The following is a 16,141-nucleotide window of genomic DNA, read 5'->3' as shown; positions in this document are numbered from 1 at the left end:
GTGCTTTGATAAATACAAATGCATGTGACGATGCATACTTTAATGATATAAATAGAGGTAAGCTGTCTGTGCCTTCTGATTTTGTTTTAGATGTATGCAAACATGTCCTTGGAATTGTACAGGCTCTGGTTTCAAAAGAGTATGAGGAACATTTTTTGTTAACAAATCACCAAAAGAACGTTATTGAAGTTCTTGGTAAACTTGCAGTCGTAAAAGGCAACAGTTTGATTGCAAATTTACATGAAAACAAAGAGATCTGATCATTTGAATGACATTGTAATTGAGAATATCATATCCACTGTCAGTAACATATTGCTAAATAATTACTCTAGAGCAAAGAAAGAGTTCTCAGACAAATTGAACAACAAAAGAAAATTGCAGATAAGTTTTTCATGCAAATTAAAAACCCGGTTAAATAAAGAAGCATTTAATGACAGTATTTTAGTTTTATTTCGTTAACTGAACCCTCAAAAATAAAATACAAACGTAACCTTAAAAGAAAGTGCTCACAATATGGTGGCAAGTCAACAGCCATTCAGTATCAAAGATAATAAATCAATTTCGTTTCGAAATAGAAAAGTGATGTGCTCGTTTTTAACAGCTGTGCAACAGGACAGGACCCGCTGTGCGACATTGCCACATAGCATGGGCCGGGCCATGACTACAGATGGCTATGCATAAAGCCTACGTCAATATAAAGGAACTACACTTTTCAATGATGAAAGAATTATTTAAATCTATAGTTTCCTGAGATTGCCTCATACAAACACACAAACACTCTCTCTTTATAATATAATAATATTTAGTATATTATAAACACATATCATATCATCCATATATTAATCCGATTGCTGTCAAAGGACTCCAAGGCAGCCTTAAATAAATGCAGAGTCATTTGTTTTATCTTTATTACTCGTATATTAATCTGACGTGGCCATGATATAAAAAAGCAATGTTATTTTAAAACAGATATATCTCGCCATATGGTAATGTAGAATTTCTGCACGGAAATATCATTATGTATTAATACTTTGGTACATCATAGTAATATTAGTCCTATCAAAATTTTACATGGAATAAAACTTATCAGAAATAATAAAAAAAAAAAACTTTTGTTATGTAATATTTTTCATGAAAATCAATAAGGGAGATATTTCGATTTATTTCATCAGCCCCTTTTAAATAAAGTATTTTGAATGCTATATAGCCTAAAATCTAAGTTACAACGAACTTAATTTATATTTCAACTTTCATATAAGTCAGTTCAGCCATTATTGTGTGAAAAGGTAACAAACATCCAGACAGACAGACATACATACAAACAAAAATTTCAAAAAAGCGATTTTCAGTTACAGGATGGTTAATTAGACATGTTAACACCAATTATTTTTGGAAAAGCGAAAAGTACCAGAAAAATTTCGGTTACAGATTTATTATTAATATAGATTACATATTTTGTGATGTGTTTATTTATTTTTCCAAGTTAACAGATACAGTGAGCATTTAGTTATAGTTATCCGCCACCAGTCACATTAGTGATGCTCAGCTAACATGTTGTCATAGCTCTATTAACACAGAGTTTCCTTACTGTATGTATACTTATACTGTGATAATACCGAAAGCCATGACAACAATGTGTGGGTAGAAACATTTTACAACAGGAAATGAGAGAATGTAAAGTGAAATGTACTCTTTCTGTTATTCCTCTCTCTCATGTTAAGCTTCTGGAAAAGATGAAAAGGTCTTACAAAGGCAAGTTTAGATGACAAAAACAGTAGTTATATTGCTGAATATATGTACTTTACTGGACTAATATAGGATTAATTAGAAAAAAATTAAATATTACGAATTTTTCTGATCAAATTAAAGGAGTGCTGAACCAAACAAATATTTTTTCATATAAAGTAGAGCAACCCACTTTTGGTCGAGACTTTCTTTTGCGACCCCCCCACCTCCCTTTCCGTACCAGTATTAAACCTCATTCGAAAATTATAAATCCTTGTAAAATCGAAAATAATGATAATTTTTCTCAAAATCAATGAATACCATCCAAAGTATGACCAAACTGAATTATATATGGTGCAACAATTACACGAAATATTAGGTAAACATCATTTCTAGTACTACAAACTATTACCACTATGGCACTGCAGCACTAGTTCAATGCAAAGTGGTAAATTCCATCACAAGAAGGGTGTTGCAAACTCGTATTTTCAGCAAAATTTCTGAAGGCATGGGTTCATTATATGAAAATATTCTTTATCACACAGAAGATGGCTTTCTTGGGGTAACGTGTTGAAAAGAGTTTTGCCTGACTTTCAATATACAAGACGAGAAATCTGAATATATGCAAACCTATTTCCCAATTGAAGAATGTGGTCCCAAAACTCGCTCAGTCCATTTGGCCATTTTTATTATTTATTCATATATTACATATGATTTTTTTTTCTATCATTATATTTTAAGTTTCTTTTCTTCCAAAACAACGCCACTTGTATATCACTTGAAAACAAGCTCAGTCTGTAGACCAGTGGGTAAAGTCCTTTCATAAAAATGGACTGAACGCATTTTGAATAATAGTTTGCAAGGCCAAGATGTTAACATTATAACAACCAGAGATAAAATTAACTTGTTTACAAAGAAACTTGATTTCTGGTCAATATCATTTGACAAAAATATATTTGATTCATTCCAGTGTATTAAAGAGCTCACAGAAAATTTTGTTACATATGATAAGACAAATACTGTGTTTTTGCGGACATACAACCAAGTTTCCACAGTTTTAATGAACAAATTTTTGAGTACATTCTGGAAGAAACTCAAAACAATTACGACTATCACAAAGATTATGAATCCATTTTTAGGCAGTTGCGTTCAACTAGTAATTCCAGAAAATATGAAGGAAAATCCCAATTAAACATATACCTAGAAATGGAATGTTTAAATTATAATTTTTTCGCAAAGTGTAGACCAATTTTGGATCAAAAGAATGCAAGAATACCTCGAGCTTGTAAAAATACGCAATTCTTAAAATTTTCCTTGAATTTTAAAATGATATCATTGTGTGTATGGAATGCTGAGTCCAGATTTGAGAAGCTTTTGGAACCAGAACTGAAAACTGTCCTCCTGTAACACTTTACAACAAAGAACTTCACGAAGCAGACGATGTTAAATATTCAGGTATGCATTTAGATCGCCGATTAACATGGCGTAAATATATTGAAACTAAACGTAGAGAATTAAATTTGAAAACATCAAAAATCTATTGGTTATTGGGACCTAAGTCAAAACTGTCATTAGAAAATAAACTTCTTGTTTATAAAGTCGTACTAAAACCAATCTGGACATACGGCATTCAGCTGTGGGGAACTGCTAGCAACTCAAACATTGAAATACTGCAGAGGTATCAGTCTAAAACTTTACGTTCCATTGTCACTGCACCACGGTATGTCCATAATGATGTCATTCATCATGACCTAAACATTTCAACTGTGAAAGAAGAAATCTCTAAGTTCAGTAAAAATACCTGCACCGATTAAATCAACATCCCAATCATTATGCATTAAATTTGCTGGATAACAGTCAAATAATAAGAAGACTTAAAAGGACCAATGCTCTTGACCTTCCATTCATTTTTACTACAGCTATTTGAAACATTGTTATTTTTCTTTTGGAGTGTTGTCATGGGATAACATCTTCACTCATGTCATATTCTTTTATAATATTTACTTATTGTCTATTGTAGACAGATTGTAAATGTGGCAGATGTTAAATAAAAAAAAAAGAAACAAAAAAGATTTGAGAAGCTACTTTCTGAAAAACAGGCACATTAATTATTTTTTACTTTTTAACTACTGAAACATTTTTTATTATGTTCAATATTGTTTGTGTTTGTAAATATAAAAAAATGTTAATAAGAAACTTTTTTACTTATTTTGTAAATAATCTCGCGACCCCTCCCAATCCCTTATACAACCTCTCCCTGGGGGTCGCGACCCACACTTTGGGAAACGCTGATGTAGAGGATGTGTAGCTCATAGCAGTATTGAAGACTGCAACTCGAAATACGACACCATTCTCAATCTACAAGGCACTAAAGCAGCAGTTGTTCGCTGTAATGATGTCACTGTGAGATAAGCATGGCTTGTCACCCTCGGTGGTAAGACAGCCAGCAGCTAACATTTCAGTGTTATTGTTGGTTTTGGCTGTGAAAAACGCATGCAGAAGAGTTCAGTGTTATTTATTGCTGTGGCTGTGAGTGAGTGAGCTTGTGGTGTGCATACAAAACATATTCAGCTGTTTAATTATACTGTAATATTACTGACTGACTGAGTGAAATTGATGTGCATACTGTTTAATTATTCCTGACTGACTGATGTTTATTTGCGGCAACAATGCCTTTTTGCAGTGTTTACGGCTGGACTAATACTACCAGGAAAAATGAAAATATTAGTTATTATTCGTTTTCGAACAAGGACAAAGTCCCAAGTGTATACAGGAAATGGATTTTGTGTGCAAAGCAATCACCTTCAAATTTATACAGATGGATCTCTAAATCCTAATAATGGGACATCAGAAGCAGGGTATTATATTCCAAAATACCAATAAAGTTATTTCATACCATGTTCATCCTCCTCCAGTCTTGACACTGAATTGCTAGCTATTGATGCTGCTCTTCAGTGTGTAACTCAAATTTCTGAAAAATCTATTTGCATACTTACCGACTCCAAGGGGGCTTATTTAATATAATTAAATATGTACCAAACCTATATGCACATAGAATTATTCCAATTCAGAAACAACTAAATAAACTAAAAAAACTCCACAAGGAAATAACATTTCAATGGATACCTAGTCATTGTGGTATACCTGGAAACGAGAAAGTCGATAATATTGCAAAACAGGCAATATATTTGCAACCAAGACCTCCTGAAGTGATATCTCTATACAGTGCTTTTGCTTCAGTAAAGTCTCATTTTATAAACCTATGGATCAACAATTGCTCTCTTCTGACAAAGGAAAAATTTTACAGTCTGTACAAAAGAAACCAAATGACCTGGAAATGTACAAAAACTTGTCCAGACATATTCAAACATTTTTAACAAGAGCCAGAACAGGTCATATTGTCACACAATTACACTGATTTCACATTATTTCTGATAATCCTACTTATCTGTGGTGTAATAATGATGATGAATATTTATTTTTATTTTATTGGGTTAATTTACGACACTGTATCAACAACTAGGTTATTTAGCGTCATGATGAAGATCTGGAACACATTCTTTTATACTGTCCATCCATAAACCACAAAAGAAATAAATTATAATCATCAGTACCAGTTGCAGAAGACACAGCCCTGCAGTATATATTGACTACACCCCAACTCTGGCTACTAGCAAGAGCCATCTATAATGAACACCTATCAAAATACCCCTCATTTCACGTGAAAAACAACAACTGAATAGACTACAGTGGACTATAGTGGACTTTAGGTTGTCAGCAAACAGCTCGATACATTAAGAAGACTGATTATACAGGCATATCAGGACTTTTTAGAGTTGAATAATGTTTATCTATGATCTTGGGTTAGATACAAATTATGAGTCACACTTACACATAACATTGTTAAATGTCAGTAATTCGGTGGGTGTAAAAGATAAAGACAAACCTATATGTAAACTGAAGAGAAAATAAAAGAGTTTTCTATCTATTTTATTTCAAAGTGAGTATTTTACATTGTTACATAATTAATGAAAACCTGCAACAATTTTCACTCACTTCCCATCCTCAATTGCTTGCCACATCCGAAGTACAAGAGATGTCACGTGTTTTGATACAATTTGTTAATAAAACTTTGTTATATCAAAGAGGACTAACACAGTATCTGCTATGACGTCATTTACAGGTAAGATATCATGTCGACATGAAGCAAGCATGTTGAGTACATACGCGAATATACTGTAATATTTAATAAAATTCAATCAATCAATCAATCTGCTTAATGTATCCAGCTGTTTGCTGACAACATAAAGTCCACTATAGTCCACTGTAGTCTATTCAGTTGTTGTTTTTCACGAGAAGTAAGGGGTATTTTGTTCGGTGTTCATTATTTAATAAAATTCAAAATGCACAAATATACTATAATTATTCAACAGTAACTTGGCAACCAATGTTCCACTGTATACTGTTTTCCTCATAAAATCAATACTGAAGCAACAAAATGAAGCTTACCTGTCCTTCCATACCCTTCTCTGGCAACCAGTCTCGCCAATGAGAACGTCCCCCACGAGCTCTCATCTTCTCATCGGGCCAGACCACATCAATTCGGCGACCAAGATTAATTGCATCAAATACTTGATTTGGATCTTGAATCTACAATTAAAATATTGACATTGTTTAGTCTACTGTCCAAAGACAGGTCTGGACCACACAAGTGACACTAACAAGGCATCACTCATGAGGCAATTGGGGCAGGAGATTTGGGGTAGGGTGGCCAGTTCCCTTCCCCCTCCATTGCATATATCGCTGACTAGTTATGTATTACACTAAATATTGCCATTATTAAATTGTATTGTACAAGTAATATTATTCTTGTTGTTTGTTTTAACTAAATTAGTAAATAAATAAATAAAAAATAAATAGAACGTAAGTAAAGGTTAAAAATAAGAGAATAAAAGAAGTAAGATCTTTCCATTTATAGAAAGTGCATTCTAACCAATGAAAGTTTTAAACTCTTGAAATTAAATGATATTTTACAATCTTGCAACATATTTAGTAATTAAGCTATGGGAAAAACAACAGACACATTCGAAAAAATGACATCATGGCCAGTTGGAAGAATTCGGAAAGAAGAGCTGTAAATGTAGCTCAAGATGTTATATTAACAAAATTGATATTTGTTACCTTCTTTTATTTACACTCGCTTTAACTTGAAGGTCATATTGTGATTGTCTGTAGTTTATTAATGGGAATACTTGTTGCTGTCGTACTGTATCTATTATTTCGTAATAATTGGGGTCCAATCCGATGTTTGCCTTTTGTTTAACTGAAAATTAGTTACATTCAGTCGTGGAAAACCACAGAAAAACCTCGATCTGATTAGTCGACACTAGGGATCGAACCTGTGACCTCTGGAATGCGAGTCCAGTGCATTAACAATGAGCCATCCTGCTTGGTCGAAACTGACTTGTGACAAAAGAGAAGCGAATTGTTATGAAACGCACAAAATTTGTAATGAGAAAGTATGCATCACCTTCATAACATCGATTTTTCTCTCTGACTGATAGTAATTTTATTTATTTAGATTTTTAATTTGTAACTTACATTGTAAATGATTATATGAACTTACTCGCACTCTTTGAAAAACAGGTTCCTTTTCTGCTACGTGGTTGTTACTTTCCATAGTTTCAGTTTCTTTTTCTTCTCTTTTGTGACTTCCCATACTGCCCTGACTGAATGAACTTCCTGCTTTTGCTCCTGATTCAGCTGCAGATAAGAGTCCTGCGAGACTAGCCAAGGTTGAAGATGACGGTTTCCCTACAGAGGCTATGCTACCTCTGTTGCCTCCAAGTGAGCCACCACGTCCTAGAGAGCCTCCTCTTCCCATACTCCCTCCTATCTGACAGCTGTCCATTGACTGACTACCTGACGTGTTGTGCCCACTGGAGGGGTGGGCTGCATAACCTGAACATAATGTGCAAAATGCAATTAAAGTAAAACATTTCATATTTCATAATGTTTTGGTAAAATTTTCATATTTCGTAAAAATATTAATATTCTTTCATATTTTGTACGGTTTTTTTTGCCTCTGTTAATACAGTAAATCCTCGATTTAATGGAACTGGATTCAATGGACTTCAACTTAATGGACAATGTTTTCGGACATTTTTATTATTATATTTTTTAATTTTAGTATATTATTATTATTATTATTATTATTATTATTATTATTATTATTATTATTATTATTATTATTTTAGTTGCCAGTGGAAGCACACTTTATGTAGTTATATAAAATGTAGTCCTGTGTGACACGGTGATGTAATTTTGAGCCATGCAATCATCATTGATTGGTCACCAGCTGAAGCATGTTGTGTGCAGTGAGATAAAATGTATTTATATTTAACATATAACATTAATATATTCAAATTATAGTGTTATATTAAAAAAAATACTGATTTTAAAAATTCGCAATTTGATTTAACGTACTGACAACTCCTTGCTCCCAAGGTCCATTAATTCAAGGGTTTACTGTATTTCTGAAACTATCAATGAACCAGGCTTTCTGCATATTACAGTGAAACCTCGATCCATCGTTTTTTAGGGGAACAGGGAACAAAAATGATAAATACAGGAAAACAGTAATACCGGGAAACCATAAAAATTACCGTATTTAGGCATATAATAAATGTAGCAGTGTTAAGGACACATTCCATTGTTCCCTAGACAATTGAAGGGCAAAATACCCACATAAACGATATATTTAATTTTTAACAATTATCTTAAATAATGTAAAATCATAATGGACATGTCTCGTAATTTATTTTATTCATGTTTGTAAACTTACGATAAAGAAATCTACTGTTTGCTTAAATAGTATATAAAACAAACAACAGAATGATTATTATTGACTACACTGAATGCACCTTTATTAGAACACTATCTACACTATTTCTTGGACATTAAGCCTGGCGGCCCCTTGGTGCTATTCGACAGGAGTAGGCTATGTGCCGGCACCAGGTTTCCCTTCTCCCTTCCTCATCTTCATCTTCATCACTCATTCCAGACATTACACTTACACATACACTCACCCTAGTACACGACATAACTCTCCACAGATAATACACATGTATAGTGTGACCCGCCGAAGTGTTGTACAATTAGAAAATGGGTCACAGTTCTGCCATCTATCTGCAATATGCGGAACCCGAATCACGCAAGTGAAGTGGGTAGGCATTGGATACACACACACACTATTTCTTGGAGAAAAAGTCTGCGATTAGCTTTCATTTTGTGCACATTTTATGCCTGAATTATGTAGTGAATTTCAGGTAATGATAATGAGATTGAGAATAATGCTGTTGAATACATCCTAGTAAAGTGCTAAAATGCCAAGTGCATTGTGAAGTGAAAGTACGTCCAAAACAGAGGCAATCCGAGCAATGTGTTATTGCATCATGACCAAATACAACACACACAAGATTTTTGTGTCAAACTTTTCTGCAAAGGTAAATGTCATAGTAAATTTCCACATCAGATGACAAATAAGCAATTGATAGGAAAGAAAAAGCAAAGCAAAGACTGTTTCACTGCATCAAACTCAAAAATAGCTGCCATACTATGTTTTGATGTCACATAAATATCATGGTGTTTGAGTCACGTGATATTTTTGCATTTTTATTAAAAATAACATAAAATTTAAGTTTTTGAATACATAGTATGACATTTAATTACAAATAATATTTCGGAATATGTATAATAAGAACTTTCTTGTGTTAAATTTTAACGTACCTTGTTAACATGTTTCGACCTATTTTGGGTCATCTTCAGAACTGGTCGTTGTTGGTCTTGGCGCCTCTTGTTTCCTGTGAGGATGCATTCGTAGTGTAGAGTCAAAGAGTGTATGTGTTTTGAAATTGAGTTGTGTGCTGAGAATATCGTTGGGGTGTGTTTTCGTGTGTCTGTATATTTCATATTGTTCTAGTGTGTTGAGTTTCTGGCTTTTTGGTTGGATGTACAGTATTTCCATGTCTGTGATGATGTCTCTGTAGGTGTGGTTGGCATTTGTGATGTGTTCTGCATATGTGGAGGTGTTTTGTAATTTTGTTATGGCTGTGATGTGTTCTGATGTGTCACTCTGTAACACCTGCAACAACTTCTACATAGGACAGACAGGCAGATCATTTCAAACACGTTACAAAGAACAAATCACAGCCATAACAAAATTACAAAACACCTCCACATATGCAGAACACATCACAAATGCCAACCACACCTACAGAGACATCAACATAGACATGGAAATACTGCACATCCAACCAAAAAGCCAGAAACTCAACACACTAGAACAATATGAAATATACAGACACACGAAAACACACCCCAACAATATTCTCAACACACAACTCAATTTCAAAACACATACACTCTTTGACTCTATACTACGAACGCACCCTCACAGGAAACAAGAGGTGCCAAGACCAACAACGACCAGTTCTGAAGATGACCCAAAATAGGTCGAAACATGTTAACATGGTACGTTAAAATTTAACACAAGAAAGTTCTTATCGTACATATTCCGAAGTGATACAGTGTTAAAAGTTGTGTAATCAAGATGAATAATATTTCTCACTAAAATCTCGACAGAAAATAAAATTCATGCCTGTTTTCCATTAAGTGTAAAAAAAATTGTAGAGAACTATAATGTTAAATGGAGTATGTTATAAACTGAAGCATGTAACAGACCTGAGTGGATGTTGCAGGCAGTCATGGCGTAAACCCCTTCATTTCCAAAACCTCCATCATCTTGGGGCACTGATCCTCCACTGGAACATCCCTCACCACACCGTCTCCGCACTCTGTGAACATCATTCATTTAGATTATTGCATATTATTAGCCATTAAGCAGGGTTTAGTACATGTGAAAAGTGTGAAGTAAATATATCGCTGAAAAATATTTTTCAATATTCAATAATTACAGTAAATATTTTTCTCAAAAAATCGCGAAATTGGTGGTCGCGAAATTTTTCATTCACTATCTACACCATACTGAATTGGTTAAAGGCCTCAAATCTACAATTATATAATACTAGTGGCTTGTGCGGCAAATGCTGCAAACTAAGTTCATTAGAAGTTCAAATTAAAATTTTTCAGATTTATTTTCAATGAAGAATAGGCCTACCAGTCATTTTAAAAGTTATTTGCTTCCATAACAATGAAACATACGCTCTCTGAATGGTTTTTTTATTTAAATGATATGATATATTTGGTCACAGCACTTCTTTACATATAATGGTGTACCTCACATTTCTGTATCCGGTGCCACCATTAACATATTACAGTAACACATTATTTGCAGTGCACGTCTACACAAATACTCCCAATTACACTATGTACCTTTTTTTTTATTACTTGTTCAATATCCCCTTCAGTATTTCTCCTACATTTCATTTGCTATTCTCTATTTGATCATTAATCCTAATATATCTAAAATTATATACGCCTTTCAAACCCCCTTTTTCCTCTAACTACTATTCACTAAAATTTCAATTTCACTTATTCTCTATAAATTATCATATTGAATTATTTGCCCTATTTGTTCTTTGACCTTTTCTCCTATCTTTCTCTTATATTCATTTACTGTTCCAATGTTCAAATGTTAGTACTAATTTTATGCTGTCACTTGTTCATTTCTCTTAACCCTTTTTCACTATTTTCACTCATTCCTATTTGCGCTCACTTTCACTTTCTCATTATTCCACTTACACCTAATCCTTTCACACTAGTCTCACTTCCTATAAATACTTATACTTATCTCTACACATCAGCTTATACAATTTCTCTCTCCCCTATACTTCTCTATCATTTACAATTTCCCTTTACTAGCACTTTTTGATCACATCCCCACATTTTTTAACCATATCTAATACCTTTGCTATATCCTCAGCTGTCGCAGGTTCTGACCTGTCTTTACTGTTCGTCTCTGCTTTATTTCTATCTCTGTCTTTCTTTCTATTTCTTTCTTCTTCTTCTATTCCTCTTTTATTTCCCCCCCCCCCCCCACGCTTTCACTTTCACATCCTAGATTTCCACTTACACTCGCACCCTTAATCTTTTCACTACTTTCTTCCCTATCACTTCCTGACTCTTGGTTTCTCTTTTTATCCCCACTCGCCCTTTTTCTAGTGCCTGTGTTTCTTGTTCTGTTATTGTCAGCATTCCTTCTGGAGTGCGCTAACCTTACTGCCATCGTATGGAGACTAGGAATCCGCTTACACTGCATGATCACGTTACACTTATCTTCTCCTTGTTGTGTCATCACCTTTACACTTCCTCGTATGTCAGTATGTGGGTTCCTGAACTCCTTACTATTCACTTCTGTTACCATGTGTTGATCTGCGACAATCACTTGTTCCGTCCTTGAAGTTGGGATGATTTTCTTCCTCCATTCCTTCTCCTTCCCTCCGCTTATGTAGCTAACATCGACTCTCTGTTGTCTTCTCGTTGCTTCTCTCTGCAGAGTTGAAATATGTCCACTGTCCTCTATCGTTCTTCTCGTTAGTCCAAATTCTGGATGATCTTCATTCCTCAGGCAAAACTCCAGATCATACCATTTTCCATTCACTTTCAGTTTATCTTCGTACATTTTAGCAAAGTGACCCTTCGCCCTCGCTGCTTTCATATAAGGTAGTAGCTGTTTTCTTCTATTTCTTACTTCAAATGACATATCTGTTTCCACCCTCACTCCTGAACCCTGGAGCCGTCCTAGATTGTTCAGAATAACTGCCCTTACTTTTGTATTCTTAAAGCTCAAGAAGATACGCCTTTTATTTCCTTTCCCTAATCTGTACGTATGGTCGACATGTTCGTCTCTCAACTCTATATTAAAGATCACTTCACATAAATCTCTCACTTTCTCAAAAGTATCCATCTCTTTTTCCCGGCCCCTTTCTTCGACCCCGAAAATTATTAAGTTATTTTTTCTCAACTTGAGATCGTAGTCACTCATCTTCTTCTTTAATATGTTATTCTCTCTCTATCTTTTCACAGATGTTTTCTACTTTTAGTCTTAAGTTTTCTAAACCCTGGCTCTTCATTTCTTCTTCTACTTGATTCAAGCCTGCATTATTATTCCTTTCCTCTCTACTTAATTCACTTACTTTATCCTTTCCTGATGTCTCTTTCTGTAACCACTGTTCCATCTTCTCTTACTGTATTCTTCTCTTCTTCCTCAGGCCAATAGCCTTTATACTGTGTAAGCGAGTTGTGCACACGCGACTGCTCTCTCCGGCTTTCTGCTGTAAACCGAATGTTTTTTTTTATGCCAAATACTTTTTCTTGAACCTATCTATCTTCAGTTTTTGAGTTTAAAAGCATAAACGCAAGTAACAACGTTAGAATGATCAGTGGATTTTTCATGTGGGAGTAAAGCAGTAGTAGCTATTTCAGGTCATTGTGGATTGTAGGTGAGAGTTAAGAAAATGTCAGGTTTGCCATGCTTTCAAACAATAGACATAGCAACTTGGTATAGCTGCTGCATGTTTCGTGAACTATCTTAAAATGTAGAGGATAGAATAATTTTATCCTGCTAAGAGATCTGGAGACTACAAAATCTTGTATGTCTCTTATTTTATCAGTAAGTAATACCATTTGGTCTTTCCTTAGGAACTGTAATTTTTGCGCTCTCTCCAGACAATATTGGAGAGAATCACGCATATAAATATCCACATCACACTGCCATTAAATCTATGAAAAAGACTCACACTACTTGATTAATAACTATGAAAATATTCCATTTTTAATAACAATAATTTTAACTTGTGTAAGTTTTGTAGTTTTCAGTAACATATACTGTATATATTATACAGCCATCAATCAGTAAATTAAAGAAATGAAGATCTAATTTAAGATATTCTCTACGTCTACTTAAAGGTTTGAGCTTCATATCATCAATAGGCTGTATCATTAATAGGTATATTAGTAACAAATACTCACATCATGGTATTAACTATAATAATATTTCACTTTTAATGGTGATGTCATCAAACCTCCTCAAGTTTCGTAGTTTTCAATACACAGCTGTACTCAGAACATTACACACCACAGAATCAGACCTGTAAATTATTTTTAGTAAGTCTTGAAAGTTTTTAATAACCAATTATAGAGAAGTTATAAAAATTAAACAAATGAAGATCGACATATTATTGTCATTATGTCGTCACAGAATTTGTTCTGATTTGCTCTAAATATGTTGGCAATCCTGTAGAGGTCATGGTCTTCGTGTAAGATTGCTTATTGTAGTGTGTGTGTTTTGTTTTATTCTAGAAAGCCATTAGTTCTCAAAACTGACGACAGATGGATTTTGGAAAATAGTAAAATTATGTAGGAAAACTGACATTTCACTTAAAATTAATATTTTTCTGCAAATCTTTGGGTTCCAAGCTACAAAATGAGGAGTCATTCATTAAAATCTGTTCAGCCATTTTCCCGTAATTTCCATTACCAGTTCAAATGATATATATAGATGTGTGTGGAGAGAGCTAGCAATGCTTTGGTCTTCACACTATAGCGGAAAATAAGTTGCTACACAGTGGAATCATCTCTCTATATATATATTGTATATCATTATTCGTAATTAAAACATGAATTTTATTACGCAATATTGAAGCCAGTTTGATATGAGTTGAGAGAAATAAAGTTACATAAATTTGAACAGCTGACTTTCTATTAACTAGGCCTATTTAATTTTATACATGTAATTGGGGGTAGCTATATTTTAAAAAAATCGCTAGCCAATTTATGTCAGCAGCAGCAGCAACAACAGCATCATCTATTGCTCAGGCATTTAGAACTTCTTCATTTGCCTTCTAGCTTCTCAGTATAATTTAGAGTTCGAATCCAGAAGATTGGACACCAACGCTGGACATTTTTGTACATATTCTTAATTTATCAAAGAGTCTTCTAGGTTACACAGGATGCATTTTGGTGAATCAAAAACTGCAATTTTAAACAGGTGTGCTGCTAAACAGTCATGGCCAGTTAGCATTCGAAATTTTGCTACTGCATCATGTTGAGGAGAATCAGGTATATATTCTTTTTCAGTAAGCAATACTGACCAAGATTTATTATTACTGTTTTCTTGAAATTTCTTTAAACTTTTGATTTGAAATTATGTTTGTATGAACAATTTGGCACTGCGATAAGATATCTTTTTCAAGGGTACTTGTAATATTTTAGTTCCTTTCTTTGTCAATCTGCAATCTCATTGGCCATAATACCGCAATGAACAGGGATCCATTGGAGATAAAAGTTTTTATATTGTTTACCAGTATGTGTATGGATGATCGAATTTCTGCAATTCTGGAATTTGTACGAATATTGACTGAAGCTATGGCTTGGATTGCGGAAATTGAGTCGTTAAATATAACAGCGGTTTTTAACATATTAATTTGAAGCACAAGTCGTGTTAATGCCCTGTTGATTGCTGCAATTTCTCCATCAAAGTGAGTAAAAGGACTCCCCGTAGACAAAAACTGAATAAATGGAATATATTCCAGCCCCAGCTGGTTTATATTACATGTTATTAAATGTGTAACACCAAGCAGAAAATAATAATGATTTACACACCTCCTCCACAATCTCAAAGCAGTCTTCTTAATAGCTTCAAGACTTAATGAACCTCCAACAATGCTACAGAGCTGCTCATTGGTCTCAGCATATGATGTGGTAAGAGGGGAGACATAGATTGGGTAACCAATTGGTTGATCACATGACGAATTAATGATGTTCCTTAGGGCCTGTAAGAAATGTAAATGGAGTAAATTAATGGCAAATACTTATTCATTACACTTATACGCAGCAAATAAAAACAGTATTATCCATAAAATTATACGTTAACATATTCTTACAAAGCACTCATTCACAGTCATACAGTTTCCACTGCTGTGTCTGCAAAACATAATAACAATAAAGGAAGTTATCCTCAATGAAATTTAACTACTCTTCGTAACTGTGAACTTTCGGTCAACCTTCAGTTTTAAAAAATCTTCTCAACTTATATGAGATGCTGCAAGTAAATAATAGAAAATTACTATAAACCGAATACTTTTTTATGGCAAGTCATTTAAGACTGTTTACCATGTAAAATATCAAGTGAAAATTGTTGCAGCCAATTTTCAGTAAATCGACATTGTGAAATTTTGGCATAGAGTTCAAATATATTTTATAATAATATTGAATTGGGCGAACCGTCTATACTTATCTAGTTTATATTTGGATTAAACATTAACGTTTTCGGCACTTATGTGCCATTTTCAAATGCATGGAATTGCCTTATTACATGTTCAAATAGATACACCTTATGTGTGTGAAATATATGGTATGTACCCTTGATGATCTACCATCGTTTACAAAATAATAT

At 33.9% G+C, this 16,141-nt stretch overlaps 1 pseudogene; it reads right to left on the bottom strand.

The window, feature by feature from the left end:
• The window catches only part of LOC138709197 (pecanex-like protein 1), a 107,853-nt pseudogene that overhangs the window by 14,178 nt on the left and 77,534 nt on the right, over positions 1-16,141 (bottom strand).

The sequence above is a fragment of the Periplaneta americana genome, chromosome 11 (genome assembly GCF_040183065.1).
Source record: "Periplaneta americana isolate PAMFEO1 chromosome 11, P.americana_PAMFEO1_priV1, whole genome shotgun sequence".
Taxonomy (NCBI): Eukaryota; Metazoa; Arthropoda; class Insecta; order Blattodea; family Blattidae; genus Periplaneta; species Periplaneta americana.
This window is presented reverse-complemented; position numbering and strand designations above follow the sequence as displayed.